Source organism: Octopus bimaculoides, chromosome 23 (assembly GCF_046866305.1).
Source record: "Octopus bimaculoides isolate indiv1 chromosome 23, ASM4686630v1, whole genome shotgun sequence".
Classification (NCBI taxonomy): Eukaryota; Metazoa; Mollusca; class Cephalopoda; order Octopoda; family Octopodidae; genus Octopus; species Octopus bimaculoides.
In genome coordinates, this window is record NC_142950.1 from 26050092 (window position 1) to 26065586 (window position 15495).

At 37.8% G+C, this 15495-nt stretch overlaps 1 protein-coding gene across 1 annotated transcript in view; it reads right to left on the bottom strand.

Annotated features, from left to right (window-relative positions):
* Window positions 1-14852, bottom strand: part of LOC106880553 (tyrosine-protein kinase Lyn) — a 60137-nt gene extending 45285 nt beyond the window's left edge. The window contains exon 1 of the mRNA XM_089340661.1: window positions 14654-14852. The gene's annotated coding sequence lies outside the window, so the exon portion shown is untranslated. The remainder of the gene's footprint in view (window positions 1-14653) is intronic.
* Between the last annotated feature and the right edge of the window lie 643 nt (window positions 14853-15495).

Below are 15495 nucleotides of genomic sequence, written 5' to 3' on the forward strand. Positions count from 1 at the left end.
GATCTACCCCTTCTACATGTTCCTCCACAATTAGAGATTGGCGCAATGGTAACCATAAACATGACATCTACGATTAAAGCTACATACATAGGATATACAGCAAACCAGTTCAAGACACAATACAACTAACATACACTTTTCACAACCCAAGCAGGAAAAAATGATATATCACAATCCAAACATAACTAGCAATTAAAACCAAAAAACACTGTTTAGTATCAAGTGGAAAATATTCTCACATGTACAACCATACCAAAGTAATAACAAACCATGCCAACTTTGTACAAATGAATCTTACTACATTCTAACATTCATGGATCAAATTTTGAACCAAAACTCCAAACTAGTCTCTTCATGCAAGCACAAAAACCTTGAAAACACCAAAACACTTCAAACCAATAATCTTTTCTAATGGCTAAACTTGTTTATATTTCACCAACTCACCTCCACCCACCTACATCATATACCATCCCCATTATATAAAATATAAAAAACACTTTTACAGCTTTATATTTTTACACTAAACAAGTACTCAAGAAATTATCTAAATGTTACCCCATTTCCAACTAAATTACTCATGAAAGATTTTTTAATATAACTACACAAATCTACATACACAAAAAATATATGTTATTAAGAATTTACCTACACACATCCAGATGTAGCGGCGAGCTGGCAGAAACGTTAGCACGCCGGGCGAAATGCTTGGCGGTATTTCGTCTGCCGCTACGTTCTGAGTTCAAATTCCGCCGAGGTCGACTTTGCCTTTCATCCTTTCGGGGTCGACTAAATAAGTACCAGTTACGCACTGGGGTCGATATAATCGACTTAATCCGTTTGTCTGTCTTTGTTTGTCCCCTATGTGTGTAGCCCCTTGTGGGTAGTAAAGAAATAACACATCCAGATGTAGCTAAATAATATATTGATTACCAACTTCCATCCTGTTGTTAATTTGGGGTCCTAGTCTGTGTATGAGTAAAGCTTCCTTGATTCTTAAATTACCCAAATTTCTTTCATTGGCCTCAATTGTGCCTGTTAAAAAATGTATGCTTGTAAGCAAGCAAACTGGAAAATCCCTTTTCTTTATCTTTTTATATATATATATATATATATATATATATATATTTTATATTATATATTTTTGTTCCCATTATTGTACATGAAAATATACACACTTTCTATATCATCCCCCACTTTAACATATATCAAGGACAGAATTTTAAAGAAATTTTATAAACAAACACCCAACAAACTCTACCCTCCACAAAACAGGAAGTTTAAGATCCTTATATACTTATCAAATTGATTATAGAACAGTGAACACCTAGAAAGAAACACATAAACATACAATCTTTATTCAAATACTTTTGTGAACCTCAAAAACCGAAGAGAAACAAGAGAAACAATCTTCCATACTAACAATGCCATAACATTGCTGACTAAGAACCCCAACCTTACAAATGGAAACAAGAAAAATCCTAAATAGCAACAAGTAAAAATATGATCAGCCAAAACTTACCACCTTCCTACATTCTTTTGTGGAAAAAAGAGTTGACACACCTAAGAGCTTAAATACTAAACGTTGCACCTTTGACCTTTACATTGTCAAAGCAAAAGGATTAAATCCAACAACACCAAAAGCAACACACATCTTGTGCCTGACCAACAAAAGAGAAACACCTAAAGGCTTGTTTACAAAGTTCTACATGCATGAGTAAATTCAAAACAATAACATAACCCCAAATTTAGTCAAAAAGAATTTTTTGCAAAACACTTTTCTATAATAACTGACTATAAAAACCAAATTATCACCACACTCAAAGTCACATACTCAAAGATGATTATAACATACATCTCTTTGATCCATTTACACACACACACACACACACACACACACACATATATATATATATATATATATATATATATATATATATATGCACACAAACACATATATAAAGCCGCTGGTACATATGATAAAGCAGTTGGTGTTAGGAAGTGCATGCCAAAGAGACTGGAACATGATGCAGTCTTTAGTCTCATCAGATTCTGTTAAACTGTCCAATCCCGGCCAACATGGAATGTGAACGTTAAATGATGATGATATCTCTATCTCTCTCTCTCTCTCTCTCACACACACACACACACACACACACATGTTTAGCAAGGAGGGATTAGATTACCCAGGCATTTAACTCATGTAAGCACTCGTGATCAATAGCTGTCTGAAATTGTACAAAGGATGACCTCTCCTGTGGAAATTTAGGTTTCACACAAACAAAAAAATCTGTAAGGTCTACTTTCTTCATGGAGTATAAATAACAAGTGCAGAATAGAGTATCTGACATTACATTTATTCACAGGTTTACAATCATCTCAGCAATGTGCAGATGACTAATCAAATGTCATGTTGATAGACATGAATGATAACAACAATTCAGTAACATGTATTAGGTAATTGATATTTAGTTATGTAATGTATATTATATTTTTACAATTGGTTGTAAAAATATGACTGCCAGAGTAAACATGTAATACACAATGCATAATATGTATGGCTAAATTGTTGTTATTATCCATTTCCATTTATATGGTGTTTGAGTGGTCAAAATGTTATAGAAACAATTTTAAACCACAGAATATATCTAATTTCATATACTCCATTCTTGAACTTAATATTAATACACATACATATTTTATATATATATATATATACATATACATATATATATATACATATATATATATATATATACATACATACATACATACACACATATACACACACGCACATATACACACACATATTTATACATATACATATGCACAGACATATATATAAATATACATACATGTATATGCATACACATGAATAAAAAGCACCCACTACACTCTCGGAGTGGTTGGTGTCAGGAAGGGTATCCAGCTGTAGAAACATTGCCTGATCAGATTGGAGTCTGGTGCAGGATCCTGACTTGCCAGTCCCCAGTCAAACCGTCCAACCCATGCCAGTATGGAAAACAGACATTAAATGATGACGATGATGATATAAATGTACATATATAAAGGTACATATAGATACATATGCATATACATGTGATTGTATATATATGTATATATATATATATCTATCCGATATTAAACATTTCAACTGCCACCTCTGACTTATACAATTCTTCAGTAATAAGAATTTAAATGGTGAATCAATAGTCAGAAATCAATCCCACTTCATCCCCTACAAGGAAAAGGACAAATATTTAGATGCGTATATAGACAGGATTTCAAAATTACCCCTAAATACCCACAAATGCAAACAAAAACTTCGCGAAGAAGAAAAGAAGCATTACAAACACTGAAGAATGACAACTCAATCATCCTAAAAGAAGCCGACAAGGGAGGGGCAATAGTTATCATGGACAAAGACTATTATAAAGATAAAATATTGGAAATGTTAACAAACCAAACCTACTACAAGGAAGAACCAAGACACTCAGAAAAAATGATAATGAATAAAATCAGAAGACTAATCAATGAATTCCAAGATTCCTTCACAGACAAGGAGAAAGATTATATATGCAACTCTGCAATCAAAGAGAGCAATTCCAACGGATTGCACAAAATCCACAAAAGCTCCAAAATACAAAGTGCCATAAATAAGCAGAAGAACCAGTACGTAAAAATATTAAGACCTGCTGACCTCAAACTAAGGTCAATAGTTGCTGGACCTCAAGCGCCAACACAATAACTAAGTCATTTTTTAGATATACTCTTAAAACCTTTGTGCCTTTTAAAACACAGTTATGTACGGGATGGCATAGATTTCATCCAACACATCCCTCCTACTGTCGCAGAAGGTACTATACTTACAAGTTCTGATATCACCAATCTCTATAATAATATATCTCACACTTTAGGCCTAGAAGCAATCAAACACTGGGTAGAGAAACACAGAGGACGGATAAATGAATGCTTCAAGACTGACTTCATCACCAAGGCCACACGCCTAGTACTAGAAGAAAATAGTTTCAGATTCGACAATAAAACATATTGACAGATAAAGGCACAGCTATGGGGACGCAGTTTGTGCCCTCAAATGCAAACTTCGTTATGGGATACTTGGAAGAAAAACTTTATGAGGAAGTAGAAAAAACTTTTGATCAGGAGTACAAGAAATATATCATTAAAAAGTAGAAACGCCTCCTTGATGATTGCTCCATTTTTGGGGACAGATCAAATAAAGATCTAAGTATATTTAACAATATACTGAACAAACTTCACTCATTCATCAAATTCATGACAGAATCCAGCTGCAATGAATTACCATTCTTGGATATCCACAAAAAAATACAGAACTCCATAGTCACAAGAGACATATTTTACAAAAAAACTGACACACACCAATACATACATATACATACATACATCTATATATATATATATATATATATATATATATATATATATATATACAAGCTATTTATCACACAGCCACTCCTGTGCCTATACATATGTATATATATATATATATATATATATATATATGTCATCATCATCATCATCATCATCGTTTAACGTCCGCCTTCCATGCTAGCATGGGTTGGAGGATTTGACTGAGGACTGGTGAAACCGGATGGCAACACCAGGCTCCAATCTAATTTGTAGAAACTCTGCCAAATTAGATTGGAGCCTGGTGTTGCCATCCGGTTTCACCAGTCCTCAGTCAAATCATCCAACCCATGCTAGCATGGAAGGCGGATGTTAAACGATGATGATGATGATGATGATGACATATATATATATATATATATACCTATGCATAGGCGCAGGAGTGGCTGTGTGATAAATAGCTTGCTTACCAACTACATGGTTCCGGGTTCATTCCCACTGTGTGGCATCTTGGGCAAGTGTCTTCTACTACAGCCTCAGGCTGACCAAAGCCTTGTGAGTGGATTTGGTAGACAGATATATCATGTTCAAATCACCAGTTCTCGTCTGATCACCAAAGTTAAGCAACATCGAGCCTAGTGAGTACATAGGTGACCACTTGGGAAACCTAGATGCTGTAAGCGTCTCACACATCCCCCGTAACTTAGTGGTTCGGCAAAAGAGACTGATAGAATAAGTACTAGGCTTACAAAGAATAAGTCTTGGGGTCGATTTGTTCAACTAAAGGCAGTGCTCCAGCATGGCAGCAGTCAAATGACTGAAACAAGTAAGAGAATAAAAGATATATATACATACATATGTGTGTGTCTTTGTGTCTGTATTTGTTCCCCCACCACTACTTGACAACTGGTGTTGGTGTGTTTATGTCCCATGTAACTTATCAGTTTGGCAAAAGAGACCAATAGAATAAGTACCAGGTTTCAAAAAAAAAAAAAAGACTAATAAGGACAGGAATCAATTCATTCAACTAAAAATTCTTCAAGACGGTGCCCTGGTATAATCACAATCTAATGACTGAGACAAAAAAAATATAAGATTAACGTGACTGCAACATTCACAAAGGATGTTCCAGAAATTTGGAGACGTTTTTAGGAGAGACAGTTATAAGTGTCCTAAATTATTGTAATTTTAACATGTCATTCTTTCCTACTCTAAGCACACGGCACACATTTTTTTGGGGTGGGGGGGCAGTTGATTAGATCGACCCTAATATGCAACTGGGACTTAATTTATCAACCCCAGAAAGGATGAAAGGCAAAGTCAACCTCGGCAGAATTTGAACTCAGAACAAAAAGAAACATAAGTTTATCTCAGCATCTGTTGTTTCTTCTTTCTTTTCATATCCCCTGTTGTTGTTGTTGGCACTCAGTCGCTTACGACGTCGAGGGTTCCAGTTGACCCGATCAACGGAACAGCCTGCTCGTGAAATTAACGTGCAAGTGGCTGAGCACTCCACAGACACGTGTACCCTTAATGTAGTTCTCGGGGATATTCAGCGTGACACAGAGTGTGACAAGGCTGACCCTTTGAATTACAGGCACAACAGAAACAGGAAGTAAGAGCGAGAGAAAGTTGTGGTGGAAGAGTACAGCAGAGTTTGCCACCATCCCCTGCCAGAGCCTCGTAGAGTTTTAGGCGTTTTCACTCAATAAACACTCACAACGCCCGGTCTGGGAATCGAAACCGCGATCCTATGACCGCGAGTCCGCTGTCCTAACCACTGGGCCATTGCGCCTCCACTTTCATATCCCTATATAAGTCATTACAAAGTAAGAGATAAATTCCCATGGTATATATACCTTCATCCTCTGATAGCTCTTCAAAAACTTCAATAACATCTTCAGGTGACACAAATGCAGGAAAATGCCTCATTAAAAGAGAGAATGCATTATTAGTGTGGTATTGTTGTTTATAACCAAGATCAACAACCTTCCTGTGTAATGACTTTGAAAAGTGGAAGAAACAGCCATTTAAAATAGCATTAGGGTAAACATATTTTAGTGCACTGATAGAGGCTGTCTCAAAGTCAACTGTGATATTTTGTGGGTTGTTATCAATTAGCTCTATAATGTTTTCATAGAATGCTCTATATGTTGATTCAGTTTTGTTAGGTAAGAGAGCAAATGCTCAAGGAATGCTCAAATTATTTTTTTGTACATAAATAGTTAGAAGTTGATGGAACCTGTGAAAGAGGGTCATCCATGAAGATATGGAGTGATGTGATGAAAACTGATCTCATGATGCTGAGCTTCACAGAAGAGATGTCAAAGAGCCAGCATGATTAGTAACATACAGTGCAGGCATAGTGAAACTGATGTTAAAGATGGTGGCAGTCATAGAAGTTGGGAGACATAACGTGCGTGTTTGTGTGTGTGTGTGTGTGTGTGTGTGTGTGTATGTGCATGTGTGTGTGAGCATGCATATCTGCATATGTATATTTATATACCGTTTGTAGAAAACATAAATCCAGAGAAACACGCTCTAAGATGTAGAGCAGTGTATATTTTAATGGGGAAGGCCGGTTTATGGAATTACCCTGGGTTTTTCTGTCCATAAAGAGTTTAGCTTTATGGTGTATTGTCAGACCCAAAAACCTGTCAGCCTAAGATCTCTTCAAATAGTTTCCTTTACCCAGGGTAATCCCATAAACTGGCCTTCCCCATTAAAAATGTATATTTATATATACATATATATGTATTTATGTAAGTCTTTTCTATTTTTTAATTATTATAAATCTTCCACTGAAACGGGAGCTGGTTTCCAACAAAGATACAAAGCTCCATCTTTGGGATGTAGTTAACACAGACAAATTCACATTTGGAACTTGAGAAAAGTCTTGCATATTTTTACTGTTCCACTCACAGATTAGTCTTGTATTGTATGAATCAGCCAGTCAATTTCTCTTTATGAAAATCCCAGTTTATCCAGATACTTGTATGCACATATGTATCTATATGGTGCATTCTAGAAAATTTGAGACTTTTTCAGAAGAGGAAGTTATAACTGTCCTAGTTTATTTACACATCTAATAAGCTGACCTGACAACTTTTGTGGTTCCAGGCTGAAGGAGACAGTTGCAAAAGCCCCTTGTAAAACACTACTTGTCACAGTTGACTGACCATTGATTAACTTCTTTGCTGACGCAACAGGTTCAAGGACAGTAGAGATGGGGTGAGTGGACAAACAAAATAAAGGGATTCTCAATGCATTTAATAAGAGTTAAATATATTATTATTTTTTTATAGTTTGATTTGGTCCTGTGCTACTCAGAGTTTCGTAGGCTTTTTGCAGGGTTCTTTACCAAATCTACTCACAAGACTTCGGACAGGCCAAGACTATAGTAGAAGACATTTGCCAAGGTGACACACAGTGGAATTGAATCCAGAACCTTGTGGATGGGAAGCAAACTTCTTACCATACAGCCACACCAGTATATTTGTTTGAGATCGTTACCAGTGCCCCTGGACTGGCTCTTGAGTGGGTGGCACATAAAATACACCATTTTGAGCGTGGCCGTTGCCAGAACCGCCTGACTGGCCTTCGTGCGGGTGACACGTAAAAGCACTCACTACACTCTCGGAGTGGTTGGCGTTAGGAAGGGCATCCAGCTGTAGAAACTCTGCCAAATCAGATTGGAGCCTGGTGTAGCCATCTGGTTTCACCAGTCCTCAGTCAAGTCGTCCAACCCATGCTAGCATGGAAGGCGGACGTTAAATGATGATGATGATGATGATGATGATGATTGGTAATTACTTCCAATATTGGCCTCACATTTCTGGGAAGGTACTAGTAACAAGTCACATGACTCAACTGCTGGCAATGTGTCCACCAACTAAAGACAATGAATACCACTCCTGTGGTCAAGGATATCAGAACAAAGTACTCTAATGTTACTAAAGATAGGATGGGTATGTCACAGAGTTTTGCTGGCAAACTAAGTGTTAATTTTAATATGAAGCTCTTTTTTTGTGCAAAGCTCACCATTTTCATTGCGGTTTGCTAATAAAGTGGGCAAGAAATTTGAACATCTTGAGTCACTCAATGTAATTAAAACTGTGTAATATTCAGAATGGGCAGTCTATAGTTACTGCTGTTAAGAATGATCAATTTATTATTGATAGGGAACTACAGCCTGGATGCTGACCAAAAAAATTGGAATTACACTTGAATGTTAAGAGCAGTCTTAAACATATCTTGGAGAAGGCATCTCACCCCAAAAAACAGCTGTATGGTAATCTCTTGCCTTTTCCCACCATTATGAGGAAGAAGAGGAAGAGAAAGAAGAGGTAAAAGAAGAGGAGAAGGAAGAGAAGGAGAAAGAGGAAAAAGAGGAAGAAGAGTAAGAAAAGGATGAAGAGGAAGAGGGGGGAAGAGGAGGAAGGAGGAGCAAGAAGAGAAAGAAATGGATGAAGATGAAGAGGAAAAAGAGGAGGAAGAGGAAGTAGAGGAAGAGGAGGGAGAGGAAGAAGAACAATAGGAAGAGGAAGAGGAAGGAGAGGAAGGGGAAGGAGAGGAAGGGGAAGGAGAGGAGAAAGAGGGGAAGAAGAAAGGTGGAAGGGGAAGAGGAGGAAGGACAAAAATAGGAAGAGGAAGAATAAGAAGTGGAAGAATAGGAAGAGGAAGAATAGGAAGAGGAGGGAGAGGAAGTGGAAGAAAAGGAGGGACAGGGAGTGTCTGGTTTACAAGATTCTTTATGTGAATCTGTGTTGAAGAAGTTTGCGTCCCAACCACATGGTTCCGGGTTCAGTCTCACTGTGTGACACCTTGGGCAAGCGTCTTCTACTATTACCTTGGTTCAACGAAAGTCCTGTGAGTGGATTCGGTAGACGGAAACTGAAATAAGTCTGTCGTATGTGTGTTTGTGTGTGTGTGTCCTCACATCACCGCTTGACAACCGGTGTTCGTGTGTTTACGTCCCCGTAACTTAGTGCTTCGGCAAAAGAGACCGATAGAATAAGTACTAGGCTTTAAAAAATAAGTCCTGGGTCGATTTCTTCGACTAAAACCCTTCAAGGCAGTGCTCCAGCATGGCCGCAGTCAAATGGCTGAAACAAGTAAAAGAATAAAAGAATAAAACAGAACTTGTATCCGGGGAGAGTCATTATGCCAACACTAATGACACACGTGTTGGTTCAATTCCACTTCTTTACTATTAGTCAATTGGTTAAATAGTCGATTGGTCCAACTGACTAATCGATTGTTTTTTTTTGTTTTTTTTTTACCTTGGTGAAACAGCCAGTCGCTTGTTTAATTTTTGTTCTGCTTTTGTTTTTTTGTTTTTGTTTTTTTATGCCAAAGCTCTTTCGTTGCTTCCTGGGGTTAAATAACAGCAGCATTCGTCCTAACCAGTACTGCCACGTTATGCTGCCAAATAATCTTTACTCTTTCGATGTTATTCACAAATATGTGACTTTTCTCTTAGTCCGCTATGACGCTCCCAAAACACGATTTGTCCGATTTTTTTTATTAATATAATTTCCTTTCACTGTCTCACATAAATTTGCTCAAAATAATCTATAAATGATGTTTGTTGAATTATTATTATTTTTTTTAAAGAGTCTGACCTGATTTCCGATGAGAAATACACACTCGACATATCAAATGTTATTAACGATTTTTCAATGGGTCCATAAATTTATAGACACAGAACAAAAGGGATTTTGACAATCATTCAAGAATACTAACAGCTTAAACGAAGTAAAAATAAATATTGTAGTTCTTTAATGTTTTCGGTTTTTAAAAAAATGTAAAAGAAAGGATCGAAATATTTTGGGAAAAAATATATTTTAGAATCATAATTCCTGTTGTGTGAAAGGAGGAGGAGGAGGATGAAGAAGCGAAAAGGCGAGGGAGGGGGGGGGGAGGAAGAAAATTTGGGTGAAAGGGGAGGGAGAAGTGGAAATGGAAGGGTTAGAAGGGACAGAAAGAACAAGGATGAAGAAGAGGAAGGGGAAGAGAAGAAATAAGAGGAAGAAAAGAAGGAAGGGGAAGAGGGAGGATAAGCAAGAGGGGGGAGATGGGAAAGAGGAGAGGGCAGAAGAAAAAGAGGAGGAAGAAGTGAAGAAAAAAAGAGGAAGAAGTGAAGAAAAAAAGAGGAAGAAGTGAAGAAAAGAAGAGGAAGGAGAGAAGAAAAGAAGAGGAAGAAAAAGGGGAGGAGGAAGAAGAAAAGAGAAAAAAAGAAGAGGAAGAAGAGAAAGAAAACGGGAGGAGGAGGAGGAAGAAGAAAAGAAGTGGTTCAAGAAGGGGAGAGGAGGGAGAAGAGAAGAAGAGGAAAAGAGATGGAGAAGTGGAAGAGGAGGAGAATGGAGAAAAGAAAGAGAAGGAAAGAGGAATCGGAGGAGGAAGGGGAGGAAGAAGAAAAGAGATGGAGAGAAGTAGACGGGGGGGGGGGGGGTACCAACTAGTAGGGTAGTGGTTTAGCGGATGTGATAGGGAGTTCAGACCTTAGGGTACCTGTTCCGTCTTTTCGTTTTTTTTATTTGACAGCAACACCTGAGTTGCTACGGCTCAAGTCAGCCGCTTCTCCCTCGGATAAACATCGCTACCATGCATTAGCGTAGCTAGAATGTGTGGTTCCCTGGGCGGCCCTTCCGTTTGCCGCCCCTGGACCCCACAAAAAAAAACACATATCGCCTACAGAAGACCCAAAAGTGCTTCCCGGGGTGGACCGCCCCTACCGCGCCCCCGCTACGCTAGTGGTGGCATGAAGGAAGGAGGTTTGCACAGACCTTGTACCATTAGTCAACATGGATTGACGGAGGCTCTCAAACTTGATGATCACAGGATGTGTGAGGCGGTACAAAAGTCATAGCAGAACGAATATTTGAACTGGAGCAGAAGTGGCGCAGGAGTGGCTGTGTGGTAAGTAGCTTGCCTACCAGCCACATGGTTCCGGGTTCAGTCCCACTGCGTGGCACCTTGGGCAAGTGTCTTCTACTGGAGCCTCGGGCCGACCAAAGCATTGTGAGTGGATTTGGTAGACGGAAACTGAAAGAAGCCCGTCGTATATATGTATGTATATATATATATATATATATGTGTGTGTGTGTGTGTGTCTGTGTTTGTCCACCCAACATCGCTTGACAACCGATGCTGGTGTGTTTACGTCCTCCGTCACTTAGCGGTTCGGCAAAAGTGACCGATAGAATAAGTACTAGGCTTCCAAAGAATAAGTCCCGGGGTCGATTTGCTCGACTAAAGGCGGTGCTCCAGCATGGCCACAGTCAAAAGACTGAAACAAGTAAAAGAGTAAAGAGAGTATTCAATAAGGCGATCATGCATGAAATGGTGAATGAAAAATAATTTAAAATCGAATAAAAAACTACAGGCTAACGTCAACGAATTGTCATTTGACTGTGGTTCTAATTTCACTGGGTAACCTACATTAGTTGTTTTTTTTTTCAGAATGCAACTTGGAGAAAATTTCCAATGTTGTAATTCGGCCTTTCTTTCTTTCTTTCTTATATATATTTATAACAGGGTCACATACTTTATTGGGTCACATATTTTATACACCACAACAACGGAGGCTCTATTGCTGCCGCCTTTGACTTACAAGAAAGAGGAGCCAAATTGCATATTATTACGCGATATAACTTTGTTTTCCCCTAGCACGCCGGGTGAAATGCTTAGCGGTATTTCGTCTGTCTTTACGTTCTAAGTTCAAATTCCGCTGAAGTCGACTTTGCCTTTCATCCTTTCGGGGTCGATAAATTAAGTACAAGTTGCGTATTGGGGTCGATCTAATCGACTGGCTCCTCCCCCAAAATTTTGGGCCTCGTGTCTAGAGTAGAAAAGGATATAACTATTTAAAATACATATTTTGTACAATATTTTGCAGAAAGTCCTTTGTCGAGGGTTTAGAATACAATTGTGAATAAAAATTAAAATATTGATGAGTTTCGGATCGTTCTTCTCCCAACGGTCAGCCAATCGATTTTCGCAATTTAATTTCAATATTTTTACTTTCTCTTTATTTATTTATTTATTTTTGTGTGTGTGTCGGGGTCGGGGGTGATAATCAATTTCGAACCATCCTTACCTAACCTGCACCCTCGAAAACGTATCTCTACAAAACGTCATTCAAAAATATGTATTTTTCAGGAAGTTATGAGGAAACGAAATCTGGTGGGAGGGTGGCAATTTGTAGTTCTTGTGCTTGTTACACCTGGATTTTTTGTAAAAGGCTAGAATGCCTTTGATGTGGTGGGGGTTCAATAACAACAGCCGATACAGATACTTTATTTTATGGCCAAATTAACAAAAAAAAGGACTTCGACCCTGGCAGAATTCCAACCCTATCAACACCCAACTAAAATATTCCACTTCGTCTGTCACGCCTTCTTTCATTTCATTCTAAATTAAAACTGACAAAAACAGCTTTTGTGGAAAGAAAGGGAAGTGGGGGTCCTTTCGTTTTATTTATTTATTTATAGTTCCCGCTGTGTAGATTTAAAGAAGACATTAATAGTGTAAGTGTTCGTCTAATGTGTCAGCTGAATCCAAATGCTACGTGTGTCTATTTCTTGGGGTGGAACCATTAATGAAGTTTGGGTGGTGCCCTAATTACATGATTATAACTCGTACCTGTAATAACTTCATTCAGGGTCCGGAGAGGGGCAAAGAGAGCGGGGCTGAGATCGATTAAACGAAGAAACAGCAGGGACGGACGGTTAAAAGGGAAGCCGCTATTTCTGCTAGAAATACCAGTCAAATCTCCCTAAAAAATACACCCTAAGTTCTTTAGGAAAAGGACACGTATGAGGTGTTCAAATGCCTGTACTTAAGGAAAGGTCATGATTGGAATAAGTTTGATCAAAGGTGAGGTCTATGTTAAACGACATTATAAAGTTGTTTGGCTGGCCGAAGAGACAACAGAGAGTGGGGGCGCAGATCGAAGGAAAATGGTCACTGACAAACAGCGCGCGCATTCGAAGAACAATAAATATGTATGTACAAATTTAGGGAGTGGAGCAGGTAAAATTCAGGCTACATATGTTTGTTTCCAAGCTGCTAACAGATCCTCAGATGTAATAATTATTCGCGCTAAGGAATCTCAAGTTAACAGTGTATATACATATATATATTATACATACTAATATATACATATATACACATATATATTACACATACTAATATATACATATATACACATATATATTATAGACGATAAAATATGCCTATATATATATATATGTGTGTGTGCACGAGCGCGAGTAACTATGTAACATAATGGACCTACAGCAGAAATAATTGCTTACACCATATAGTTTACATGGAGTGGATTTCATTTTTCATATCTTTGTAGTCTTCTCACGGTGACCGAGTTTGCATTCTGTTCTTTCATACCCTCTTCGTCATTTTTTTTTCGACGTCATACTTCCTTGAAGAACAATGATATTATTTGTCTGGAAACGAAGCTCAACACGAAGTTGTCAAGAACTTCACCCAAATACTCGAATATATATATATGAACCATGTGAGGACTGATAGGTTAAACATAGAACCCCGGATAGTAATCATTAATATAATTTAAAGATCGCCTCTAAATCACACGCATTCATATTTAAGGATGGAAGGTACGTATATTAAATCTGATAAACAGAAGACGAGCCTTGGCTGCAACAGAATTTTGTCGAACCCGGAAGGACGGATGGCAAACAAAAAAAAAATTTTAAATAGTTGAAGCAGATTTATTAAAATCTAAACTGCAACATGACCACTTGTTGATTTGGAAGTAGGATAAAAATCAATATATTTGAAATCGATTGTAGATTATTGATACAGTGTGTGCGTGTGTGTGACCCGTTATGGGAATTATAAAATAGTGTGTGTATGGATGGGCCCGTGGAAGAAAACAAATGAAGGGCTGAGGAGAAGGCAATTATCACAACAAAAGTTTAGATCATTTCAAAATGTCATATTGCCTACGATATATATAAGTAGATAGAGAGATCTATCAGTAGACAGACACACATACACACACACTTAGTCTGCGGGTATGTATGCTTGTATAATTGTGTACATATACATATGTGTATATATAAATAGATTGTATACATATATACTTGTGTGTGTATGGGTGCGTGTTAAATTTTGTAACAACGACAAAATACTTCACACACCACAACTTAAGATGTGTGTGTAGGCAGAACAACAGAAAAAAAGTTTTTGTAAAAGTATATCGTCTCATTAAAAATCATCTTACCTGTTAGTTAAAACGTCCTCCCGTTTCGATGTTAAAGGGAATGCTTGTATATATATATACATATATATATATATATATATATATATATATATATATATATATAAACATACAAGGCACACCGCGAGGTATTCACTGGAATTGCCCCGGGTGGTTACTAACAATCCAACCGTCACTACTCCACTGTCAAAAACTGATCTGTGAATCAGTGAAAGAAATGAGGGCGGTGACGACGAAGACTATAGTAGTGGTGGTGGTGGTGGTGATGGTAATTAAGACAGCTTGATACTATCATGTGCTACATTGGTGTATGTGCCCTAGTCAAAGGTGCATCTATACAATACACACGCGTGTATATTTTATATAGAAGTATATGCATAGGTGTACATAGAAATGTGTTGAATTGATATGTTCTCTTTGGTCTGTCTCTCTCCCCTTCCCCCCTCTCTCTCTGTATACTCACAAACAATATTTAATACAAATATATGCGTGTGTATAAGTATGTGTAACATATATACGTTATGGGCAGATCCTGACGTTACCTGTTCAGGTGAGCACAGCAAAACTTGCTGCACTAAAGCATCCGGAGCTCTAATTCTGTCTGAGAACAGGTTTTATTAAGGCTTAATTCATCAAAAAGGTGTATTCTCGAACGAAATAAAACGCATTTTGTTGGACTCAATGTTTTTATAACATATGCGCGCACGCGCACACACGTACACGCTTCCCCCCACCCCGCGCTGTATATATATCTTTTATCTTTTATTTGATTCATTCATAAGGTTGAGGCCATGCTGGGGCACTAGCTCGAAGAATTTTAGTCGAATGAATCAGTCCCGAAACTT